At 41.0% G+C, this 12,197-nt stretch overlaps 1 protein-coding gene across 5 annotated transcripts in view; it reads left to right on the forward strand.

The window, feature by feature from the left end:
* Positions 1-12,197, forward strand: part of GRB10 (growth factor receptor bound protein 10) — a 263,673-nt gene that overhangs the window by 215,679 nt on the left and 35,797 nt on the right. The window lies entirely within an intron of this gene.

Genomic DNA, 12,197 nt, shown 5'->3' on the forward strand with positions numbered 1-12,197 from the left:
CACAGTTGCACAGAAAGTTTCCTAATGTGAGCAGCTCTGTAAAAAAGCATTATTGTATGTGACAAATGGAACTATAAAACATTGGAAAGCAGCAGTCAGCAACAATTAGCCAATATTCTCTGCGTGAAATCTCTCGGTCCCAATGCCTGTAACTTGGGAAACAGCAAGTTAAGTAATATTGCTGAATACTATACATTGAGGAAGAAACTGATGCCCAGGCATTAGCGATGCTTTGCCGTGTCACTGTCATTAAGCCTGTCAGCCCTCCCAGTTATAAAGCACTTCTCCTGTTGTTGTCAGAGCAGTATGAGCTCTGCCTGCTGGATAAATCGGTTGTGAGCTACCACTGATGCTATCAAAATGGAGGAAAATTATATTTTAAAGATGTGCTTGGGTTCTTGAGGTTCTGTGAGCGTAAAAGAATAATTATATTTGTACAGTTCTTATAAGCTATACAGAATAGCTTTATACTTATGTCCATGTAATTAAAGTTATTTTTTATTGAGTGACATTAGAGATTAAGGCCCGGCTTGACAAAGCCCTGGCTGGGATGATTTAGTTAGGGTTGGTCCTGCTTTGAGCAGGGGGTTGGACTAAATGACCTCCTGGGGTCTCTTTCAACTCTAATTTTCTATGATGCTATGACTAGGCTATATCAGGTCTGAGTTAAGACTTTTAGCTGAAATGTTCCTTCTGTCCAGCTTATCCCATCTGTCCCCTTTAGCACCAACCTCAGTTGCCTCTCACCTTGGTGTTTCCTCCCTTCAGATAGTTGTAGCTATGTAACCCATCTTCTTCCACATACCATGCTTGACTGTTACTTAGCCAACAGAATCTTCAATGTATCTTTCCTGAGTTAATTGCGCTAGTCTCTTAACCTTTTTTGGTATCGGATTTCCCTCCAATTTGTCTGTTTTCCTGGTTCTGAAGTGTCCAAAGCTGGCCACAGTAACCTGGGTATGTTCCAGGAGCCATATAGAGGGGGCTTTTGCTGGTTTTAGTCTGAAACACCTTTGTATGTATAATCACAAATCTCATTATCTTGGTGTTGCCAACTTTTGTGATAACTTTTGTTTGCCCCTAAGAGTCCAGCTTTGGGAATAGGGAATCACAACTTTCATTTTTTTAAAGTCAATATTCAGCCCTCATGGCTGCAGAGAAAAAGCTTACAAATGTGAATCTTAGACACTGACACCAGAAAGCAAATAAAAAAGAGCCACAAATGTGGCGGTTTGTAAAATCTTATGATTGTAAAGCCAGTCTCATGATTTGGAGGGAAAGGGTGCTGACTCATTATTTTTGAACACTTGGGGTTGGCAAGTACTGTTATCTGCTACTATATTGCATTAGAAGCTTGTATCTAAATTGCTGCCCACCTAGTATGACTTGGCAATACTGTTAAATGTATCTTTAAATATATTGTTTAAGGATTAATTCTTTCTCACGCACCCTCATAAATTAGCTTTCATTTGTCCAGGTTGAATCTCATAATTCTGGCTCTTTTATTCTTTGGCCTCCTCCATTCCATATCCTCTCCCTTTGTAATTATATTTAGCATGTTGTCTTTCAGTCTGCCGATGATTGAGTGAGCTCAACCCTAATACTGGCTGGAACAACTCTGCACTACACCTCTTCACCTTCCCGCTGTCCCCAAATCGCTTTGCTCTCAGTTCATAGTCATTCTGCCATTTTTCAGTCATGTCAGTGTTGAGATCACAGCAAATAATTGTTGATATTCAAACCCATCTGGATTTTAAGAAAGTATTTAATAAATCTGCTGAACTTCCAAAATCAGTCAAGTTGGTGACACACTCAAATCCAGGCTGCTTATTTTTCACTATCCCTCTGCGCCGTTATGACACCACTAGGCCAGCCCCATACATAAGGATTTGGGGGAGAGTTGGTGAGAATTCTTTTGGCCTAGGTCAGTCTTTCATGACTGACTTTACGTGACGCGGGGGAAGGGGGAGGGTACATGTCTCCAGTTCACGTTCTCTCCCCAGCCCATCTCCAACAAGCCTCCTGCAGCAGATTGAATATCCAGCTGCTTTCTCCTTTCAACCGTAGTGATTGGTTTATATCAGTTTGTTTTCAAGGAGCAGGGGTGAGTGCAGGAATTTAAATTTGACACCTTTGGGGGGGCACAGAAGCTTGCTGCCCCTCCTTCTTTCCCCCAGCCTCGGGAGGAGCTCGCTGCCCCCCCTTTACCCCCCGCAGAGCTCAATCTTCCCTCCCTCCACCCTGCCCTGGCCCCAGCAGGAGCTTGATCTTCCCTGCCTCTCCAGGGACAGAGAAGTTCTGAGCCCCCGACGACTACCGGGGGGAGGGGGAGGCATGCCCCGCTTGCTCCCCCTTGCGCACAGCCTTGTCAAGGAGAATTTCTGAAAATGTAATCTGAAATTCCCTTTCACAGTCCCCAGACTCAGGCTGTTAAGCAGGTGCTTGCATATGCTTTAAGCAGTCCGTAGCGTCACTTAAACTCCCTGGCAAGTAGGGGGACACAGTGAAGTATAAGGAAAAAGTCTGAGACCATGGTGATGACTGTCTCCTTACCAGCTAGCCACAGCAGTTTGCCTTTAAAATAAATATCTGTACCTAGACCCCATATAACCTGCCGTTTTACAGCCTGTGATGCTAGGAAGGGGTGGAGAAGCAATGGTTTCCCATGAAAACCACAGCTTCCACAGCAGTCATTTCTAGAGTTAAGGGATGAAAATCCAGAAAAAGTGTTAGCCTCCGTTGCCTAGGGGTGGGCAAACAGTTGCTTCCTGGGGACTAACTCAATAGATGTTCTGTTTTGAGAATGAAGAGAGAAAATTGCAGTGTCATTATTTAGGGATGAAGGGTTGCAAAGTGCTCCTTGTGGCCATTGCTTTTCAATAAACGTCCTCACTGTTCTGCTGTATGCTAGATGATCTGTAGAGAATGAGCATCGCACAGTGATCTCCTGCCATGTGGCTGAATAACCCCAGCTTACGCTGTACTGTGTGATTGTGGCACACAGTGTTGTCACAAGCTGCATTGATACATAACTGTTTGTAGACATAATGCTTAAATCTAATGAAATAAATATATAAACTGCTTGGTATCTTTTATTTTCAGTTGATTCTATATGAACAGTGTAACTCAACGTTCCATTATTTTAAAAATAAAACTCCTCACATGCTATTTCTAAACTTTAAATGGACTTCTCAAGCAAGGCCCAGACCCCAGAATTGATAGCATGCCAGGTGGACTGCTGCAATGAGCAGCAGGATTGGATCCTCCAGTAGGAATAGACCTCTCCTCATCATTAATGGGGCCCGATATTTTGCACCATAACCTCCCTCACCGTGTTTCCCCAGGCAAAACATAGGAGGTACTGTTCCAACTTTGGAAAAGAATCTCTCTTCAAAGTGGCCAAACATGAAGAGAGTAACCAAATTAGATAAAAAGGCTACAAGAGCTTGTGAACACTTCTACAACAGATGTTACTTAGAGAACTGCCTGGTCAAGAACCTGGTGACCATGTTCATGTCCAAGTGGATGGGGGAAGAGGGATGGTCATGAAGAAAAAAGAATTCAGCGCCCCAATTCTGTGTGATTGAGACCGACAGTGGAGAGTTCGACAGAAACTGTCAGTGTCTACGGTTTGTTCCTCAGAAAGAACAATCAACAGAGCAAACTCTAGAGATGGCAGATGCAGAACAAGGAGGGAAAAAAGAGCTAAGGATTCCAAACTGACCATAGCCAGTCACTGCAACTAAAGGACAGCCAGATGACCAAGTTGTTATGCATTCATGTCATGTAATTTAGAAAACCAGTATGATTCAGAGACACTTAACAGGCAAAATTAGCATGAAATGTAAATATTGTAAACGGTGGGAATGTGGAACTTAAAAGGAGAAGACGTAATGGAATGCTAAAATGCATTATATTAAGTCATTAGGTAGCACTGGGTGCAAACATACCTTATTTAAGATAACCTCAGCCGTACAGACAGAACATGAGAGGATTTTATATTGAACACATCTGGTGTATATCTCACTCAGAAGGAAGCTCTATAACCACTCCATATCTAACACAGGAGCATAATAGTGAGTCCTTCAGCTTGTCTGGGAGGATATCTTATCCAGATACTGGCAAATCAAAGAGGGAAGCTAATTCTAGAGTCCAGGACCCCGAACTGAAAACGGCCTGCTGGCTCTTCATTTGGCCCTGGTGCTCTAATCTCAAGTGCTTCATTTGCCATTGCCACAGTATCCTACTGGGAAAGAAGCAGCCATTCAAGCAAATGGGACTCATACCGTTTTATTTAAGCCAATGGGAAGCTACTCCATAGCCTAGTTATGCTATCTGTCATACTTTAAATGGACATGGTTCCTGTGGTTGAAAGCCTGTATGGTGAGTTATCTGTGGTCCTGATTCACTTTTTAAAGAATACTTTATAATGGCAAAAACCTTAACTAAAGAAGTTGCAGACTTTGTTTATGTTCTCTAAGAACGGTCCTTAATCTTGATTTTTCTTTTGATTGTCCTTTCTGGACATATGTTTGCAAGAACTTTTCTACTTAGGCTTTATTATCACTCCCTCCTCCCCATTCTTGAAATGAAGCTAAGAGATGATAATACATTTGGGGTACATTACTGGGGAAGAGGGTAAAATATTTAGAAATAGATTTCATAGTAAGGAATTTTTCATAGTCACTAAAGGTTAATCCCAGACAAAGCTGTTTAATTGTTTTAATTACATTATCCAAAATGTGAAATAGTGGCTACACCTTTTAAGAAAGGGGCTGGTATTCTATACATAATTAGTTATGTAGAAAAACTGGATTGTGGATTAATAGCCAAACATGGTGCCAGGGTGGCTACATTTTGGGGCGGGGGGGTGGTAGGAGAACTAGACAAGGAGACATTCATTAGGTTTCTTTACTACATCAGAAATCTAGACTCCCAAAAACTTTGTACAACTCAATATTTTCAAACAATTTCAGTATGCATATAAAGCTTGCCCTTTATGTGTGATGACCTGTAAAGTACTGTTGAAGTTTTGGCAAGTTTCATAAATAATAACGTAGCTGTGTTACAAGAATCCCAAATCAATATAGTGCACATTAAATGAATTAAAAACTGGTTATCACTAGATCTCCAATACAACTAAACACTCAAATGGGGTGTTTCTAATAGGGACGCTCAGGGATCACTTCTTGGCCCAATGCTGTTCAATAGATCTATCAATGATCTGGAAGAAAATATAAATTATTGCTGGTAAAGTTTGTAGATGCATGACACAAACTGGTTATGTGCTCAAGAATGAGAACATTCAATTCTATCTCTCTCCTCTATTCCTCATCCTAATTTCCCAGCCTGATCTATAATTTGGAACAGCTGCTTTTTTTCTCACCCCACTTCCCATCTGCATCTCTGAATTTTATAAGTGGGAAAAGTGTAGAGGGTCAGCTGGCTTATCAAGCTGATGAGAGTTTTGGGAAGGAGGATGTAGTAGGGATGCGATAACATTGGGGACAGTCAGTGCACTGTTTGTTGCAAATATACACGTTTGCGTCACGTAAGTGGTAGAATACAGTTTTAAATATGAAAAGTTCATCACTTGGGGTAAAATGATTGTGAGTACTATGGTCTTAGTTTGTTGTGACCATATCCTAGCCCTTTAGTATTTGTAAGCTCACAACTTGGATACTGCCATGTATGATTCAGTTGCATAAGGTCATTCAACTGTGCTCTCCCTCAAACATTCCAGGTGAGCAGCTTTATAATTGGAATGCCGACACGGCACATAATCCTGAGATTAATTGACATATTTGTTCATTTGGAAGTCATTAAGTACCCAATGTTTTTCGCTTCATAACTGGTCATACATGTTCAAATATATGTATGGTTATTAGAATTTCCTATTCTAAATATGGGGGAGCAGTACCCACAGTGTCATTGTGTGGTTACTAATGGAAAATGTTTAATTTTTTAAAATCAGTGTGTGATTATTACTGAGCTTCTGGAACGTGCCCAGATTCCACTTTCCAAGTCAAATTGTTCCTCTGAATCCTGGAAGGAACATAAAACTTGGTAACCTAGCAGAACGGAGGAGTGGGGGGTGGAAACAACACTGAATTCTTAATGTAAACACTCACTCACTTAATGCAATGTTAAGATTAAATAGTCAAGCATGGAAGTCAATACCAAGATCTTGGTTCTTATAATAATAACTCTCCTCCTTTGCACATGGGCTGTTAAATGTATACCTAAATATGGTGTGTGCCATGTAGGAGACTTCATGTTGCTATGAGAACCTTAACCTTGGCATTTCTTGGCTTTTGGATGTTTACATGCAAAAAACCCTACTGCAATACGAAGGTTCCACACAATATTTATTGCATGATTCTTGCTAAAGAAAACACCGTGCAATGAATGATATTTAAATGGTCCCAGCCACACTTTGAAGTTCACACCTTTATTGCTAGTGCTGCTGTTTTGGAGGATTTCTTTCCCCCTCTGCAAGACTGAAGTCAGAAAGCAACAACAGTCAGAGCGGAAAAATTATAGGATTGACGTACATGTTTCAGTGAATCACTTAAAATACCTCTTACTCCTCTAAGCTAAATACATTAAAGATCGTGAGGTGCTGAGACACTGCGTAATGGACAATATAAGTATCTTAAGTAGATAACTCCCCTAGAGCAAGTTAGGGAAACTGGACTATAATACCACAGTGTGGATCTATGCTAGACAGAGCTAAAATATTTTCAGATATCTGCCGAGCAAGCTCAAAGTTACTCTTTATCAAAGGCTTACCACTGTTGAATCTGAACACTTTCCCCTTGTTGCTTCTCTCTGAACCAAGCAGAGGATGTACTACTCATTAAGGGTAATCCACATGCAAAGTTAGAATCTACACATTGTCAGTGTCATAGAATCACAAATTGTCAGCGAGTGACATGGGATTAAGACCCTGAAAGATCTCACAACTCAAACTCCACAATTTCGTTATTTTAAAAAAAAATTAATTAAAATAACTTTGAGGCTGAGGAAACTTGGAAGTTTTCCAGAAAGCTTATCATATGAAAACAGGCTTACAATGAAAACTCGCAATTTAATCATAACCATGGTGGTTAGTACCCGTGTGTCTTTTGTAATAAATCAGCAGATGTTCTTGCTTTGTGTCAGCTAACTGCAAAAGTGTAAATGCAAGTATGGTCATCTTATTACCTGGATTTTTTTTTTTTTTAAATTTCTAAATGATTTAGGAGAGATTGGGGGATTGAGGAATCTGATCCAAAACCTACTGAAGTGGTTCTTTTTGTTTGTGGTGTTTTCATGAGAAGCTTGCACATAACAAGTGAACTAGATAGTTCTTCAGGATACAGTGGTAGTTTATGGAGATCCCCAAATCTACTTCTTTGAGAAAAGTGAAGCATTTGCAGAGCCACCAGAACATTTAATACATTAGTTTTAAAGCTGAGCTCACTGTCTTTTGGCTAGCCAGATCCATCCATCCCCTTGTATGCCTTTCTTAAATTGTTGAACACATAACGTGTTGTGACAGTGAGTTGTGAGGTTAGTTAGCATTGGTGTAAATTCATCTGTGATTAAATTTGTGTACAGCCTCAAAAGTAAAGGGATAGAAAATTCAGGCCAGGTCTACATTAGAAACTTTTTGCCAGTGTAACGTTGATTATGGATGTGATATTTTTTTTATAAGAGATTTTTGTACCTGCAAAAGCCCTAGGGTAGGTGCAGTTATACTGGTATAAAAATGCTTTTGCTGGTGTTAATTATAATGCTTACCTCTTATATAGCATTTTTTAATATAGCTTGAGAAACTTGTACAAGCCCTACTGGCAAAAAAGTGCATTTGACTGGATCAGCTGCTGAGGATTTGCCAGCATTGCTGTACTGGCAAATCTTTTCTAGGGTGGACCTGGCCACATAGCAGAACAAAACCAAAGAGAGTGAAGCAGTGGGAACTGCAGGCAACGAGGGATGATTGGGTAATGATAAATATAAAACCTTGTTCCCAAGGAAAGGAAATTAGGAGTACCAATAGGGCAGATGGAGGAAGATAATCTAATCGTGACCTTGAACTGTGTTTATTTTTATCTTGTCCCTTTTAATGATCTCCTTACTTCATGTAACCAAGCACCATAGTTGCTACTGGGAAAGTATAGGCTGAAAGGTGAAGTGTTCGGGAGGATATCAGCCATAATATAAAACTACTAAATGGTGTATGTTAAAGTGTTTTCAATTTTTAAGTCTGTTCAAAAAGAATTCTTTATAGAACAATGGCGCAGTCTGTTATCTGTTCCTTTGCATTGTAAAGCACTGAATGTGCAGCCAATCTGAGGCTCCGATTGGCTGAACATTCTTAACCTTGATTTTGAATGGAAGGTACCTCTTGCTGCTGAGGCCTTGTTGTAAGTCACTGTTCCAAGTGTTGCATTTTACTCGGGGGTGGGGGGTGGCAGAGTAAAAGTTTTGTTTAAAACTGATTTTTCTGGACTTCTGTTAAGTGTGTCTGTAGCTTCTACCTACTGGAAGGAGAGTGCTTTATTCACAGAAGAAACTGATTCATTTTCCTTTAGTTAGGTCACGAGTGCAGTATCAGCTGTGCTCATGAGGCACCCTCTGATTTATAGCAGAAATAGGATTGTGTGTGGAGCACTTACAAGCTTGTATTATGTGTAATAATAATAATGTGTAAGCCATTATGTGTAATAATAATTTTTTATAAAAATAATCAAAACTAGCTGTCTCACTGACCACTCCTGGCTGGCTTAAAATTAGGCCTGTCTATTGTAGTGGGAGAGTACTCGTGCTCTCTTTTTATCATTGAAACAGTGGCAAAAATAATAAAACTGCTGTAGCAGTCAAGCCTGTTTCCTAAAATATAAATTTCTTTCTTAATATACAGTATTCATACGGGCACCTCCGTGAACTCTAATTCAATAACCTCTTTTCCCTTCACAAAAGCCCTTACGTAACACTGCATTTCCCCACCCCACCCTAAAGATTTTAAGCTTCACCTCCTTGTGCTCTCCTTTGTTTCTACAAAACCTGGTTAACTTGTGCTGTCTGTAGTAGGGTTACATTCAGGCAATTTTGTCCCTCTATTGGTATGTTCTGTTATGGTCTCAGTGTCGATGGTAGCATGTGATCTCTTGCTGTTCTTTCCTGCTCATGCTGCTTTATCAATAGTAAAATGTAACTTGTTCCCTTCTGTCCACCCACTCCATTCCAAATCCCCAATATATCAAATAAAGGAAGCTCTAAAAAACAGAATGAATGAATTTCCTGCTTTTATCTAATGCAGCCTTCCAAAAGGGAATACCTGGGTTCTTTCTACAGTGTATAGCTACAGGAAAAAAGGATTGCAGAAATATTAGAGGTGTATCTGAGACTACGTTTACACGAGGAACTTAGGTCAGGATAACTACATCTCTTAGTGTATTCCCCAGTGTAGACAGCTCTGTGTCGATGGGAGAATTCTCCCATCGACATGGTATTCCACCTCCCCAAGAAACGGTAGCTTATTCCAACGGGAGAAGCTCTCTCATCAGCACAGTGTCCTCACTGAAGTGCTACAGCAGCACAGCTGCAGCGTTTTAATTGTAGACCTGCCCTGAGCCTGAATAGACTTCAGCAAACTTCGTATCTCAAAAGAGCTTTTTGGTGTAACACACTTAAAAGCAACAGACCGTGAGCTGAAGTTGTGAGGCGGGGGAAGGAAATGGGACGAGCACAGAAGTAATGTGGTCAGCATTTCAGTACAGGTCAGGTGCTAGAGCACAGGGTAAAGAGGCTGCTGCCTTCTCCTCCTGGCTTTACTGCTGCAGGCTTTTCCCTAGCTGGAAATACAAAGAAATGTGTGGGATGACTCAAAACTTTTCTCCCTGTGCCGCACAAGGGCTTGTTCGACATTCCTGATAAAACAGCTCTACATCTCTCTTGGGACTCACAGGCAGCACAAGGGATGGGCAGCCTGCCCTACACTGCCAGGTGCTTCCTGAGCTTGTTCAAGTCTCCAGGCAGTGAAAAGGTCTTTTCCCATTCTCCACCAGGATCCTGGCAATTTCCCTCCCCTTGTGCTCCTGATTCTGATACAACAGCTGTTCTTCTGTTACATTACTTGTAAAACACCCCTTTGCAAAGTCTGGGAAAGAGAGTGCGTGAGCATTCCCCTCCACAGTGCACGAGTGATGTCAGCAGGCTAGTTCATGAGACAGGAAGTTCAATTAAATGGTTTTGTTCCACTACAGAAAGCAAGGTCAGATACACAAAGCCAACTGAAAGTAGATATCCCTCTCCCCCCCTCGCCCCAGTTATACTGCTCTTGTGTGTTACTTGTAGTAATAATAGGTACGACATTTTAAGATGGATATGGGATTCTCTTTCCCCTGCCCCCATTCCCCTCTCCCCCTGCAAAAAAAAAAAAAAAAAAAAGAAGAGTTGATTCTGTCTTTAAGATCAGATCCAGACTGTAAACATGGAAGCCTACTGTGTTTCCACGTTGTGGAATGATGTATTTTTGTTCAGTATCTCATAGATACATCCCTTTCCTCTGTTCAAAGCTAACTTCATTGTGGCAGAGTGGTTTTCTAACATTGCTAGTATTTCAAGATTGAGATCACTGTGTGGAGATAATACCTTTATACTGTAAAATGTGTGCTAATTACTGAAAATAGACTTGTCTAGGGACACAAAACAGAGGGGCAAAAACCCATCAAATGTCTTCTGGCTAGGAATTCTATGACTTGGTTAAGTGTTACCAGGAGTCTGAGTGCAGCTGTAACATTGTACAGAGTGCATACCTTCCAGAGAGCTACAGCAACCGGGATTCCCCCCTCCTCCTCTTCAGAGCCTGCTTCTGAAAGAGCTGGCTCATCCCTGCTGTCAGATGAAGCAGTTTCCTGAATGCATGGGTTTGAGTCACTTTAGCTAGATTAAGCTTTAACTCCTCCCTAGCTGGGCTTGAATTTGTACATAGCTATGGGAAAGGAAAGGGGGAGGGGAGTAGCAAGGGAAGTGTTGGGTAGCTGTCAGACCGTAGGTTCTTGGAAATACTGTACCTAATCAATAATCTAGTGCCAGATCTAACCTGTAGCACAAGAGTGAGCTGTTGAGATGAGCCCCTCATATTCCACTTGCTAAATCAACAGTCTGTTACAATGAGAACTCAGACCACTAAGCCAGCATTTAGTTAAAGGAGTAGGGGGAGGGGATAAGCCGGCAAGGAAGAAGGAAGAGGTAGCAGTAGCGAGCAGACTAGAAGTTCAAGTGCTTAAGTTGCATGTAGATGACATCAGCTGCTGTGAGGCTGGGCTATTGAGAGATTTGGCAAAGAAATCAGAATTCAGGGGACATGCCTGCTTTTGGCTCTGGGATTTCTGCGTTCTTTTCCTTTGAACTTTTTAAGATCAGAGGGGTTTTAAACACTTGTGGGTGTTCATAAAAAGATTTCCTTCGTAATTTTTTTCTTACTGGGGGGAATAATTTGGAAGTCTGATAGTGTGTGGGAAATGATTACATCAGTCACAGGGAGGGCTTGGATTGGTCTACACAGTGTGGTTTGATTCACTACCTAAAAGATTGTGTGTAACCCTTTGAGTGGAGCTCTGGAAGAGTTGTCTGCTTCCCCAGAAACAGTACCCAGAACAGGGGCTACGTGACAGGTACAGTACAGTAATCCACTGACACTACAGAACACCCCGAGTGTGCAGCTTAGTCTGCAAAGGGTTGGAAGAGGCAGAGAACAAACTCTTTCAAGAGGCAATCTATATTTAAAATGCCATCTTGTTCTTCTGACTGCTGCCTTTTACGTGCTGTTGAGGTAAGATTTTCCATATCAAATTACCCACAAGGTTTCTGCTAGATCAATGTCCTCTCTTGCTAGGATGCAGAATGTTTTAATTTGTGATTAAAATAAATCTTGATACTCTAAATTTGATTATATGGGGAAACAATTTTGCAGTAAGTGTATTGTTTGAGCAGAACAATGCTAACGGGAAAGCATCTGTATAATTCAGGGGTTGGGGGGAGGTTTCTGACACGTTCTCTTTATCTCCATTAATGTTTTGAATGTACAGTGTATGCACATTTGATTTCAAACTCCTTAAATCTGAGATGAAAGAGAATTCAGGGGGAACAGAGAAATGTGTGGACAATGCTAGTTAATTCATATGTGGATGAACTGCAAGTGGAAG

This window comes from Lepidochelys kempii, chromosome 2 (genome assembly GCF_965140285.1).
Source record: "Lepidochelys kempii isolate rLepKem1 chromosome 2, rLepKem1.hap1, whole genome shotgun sequence".
Classification (NCBI taxonomy): Eukaryota; Metazoa; Chordata; order Testudines; family Cheloniidae; genus Lepidochelys; species Lepidochelys kempii.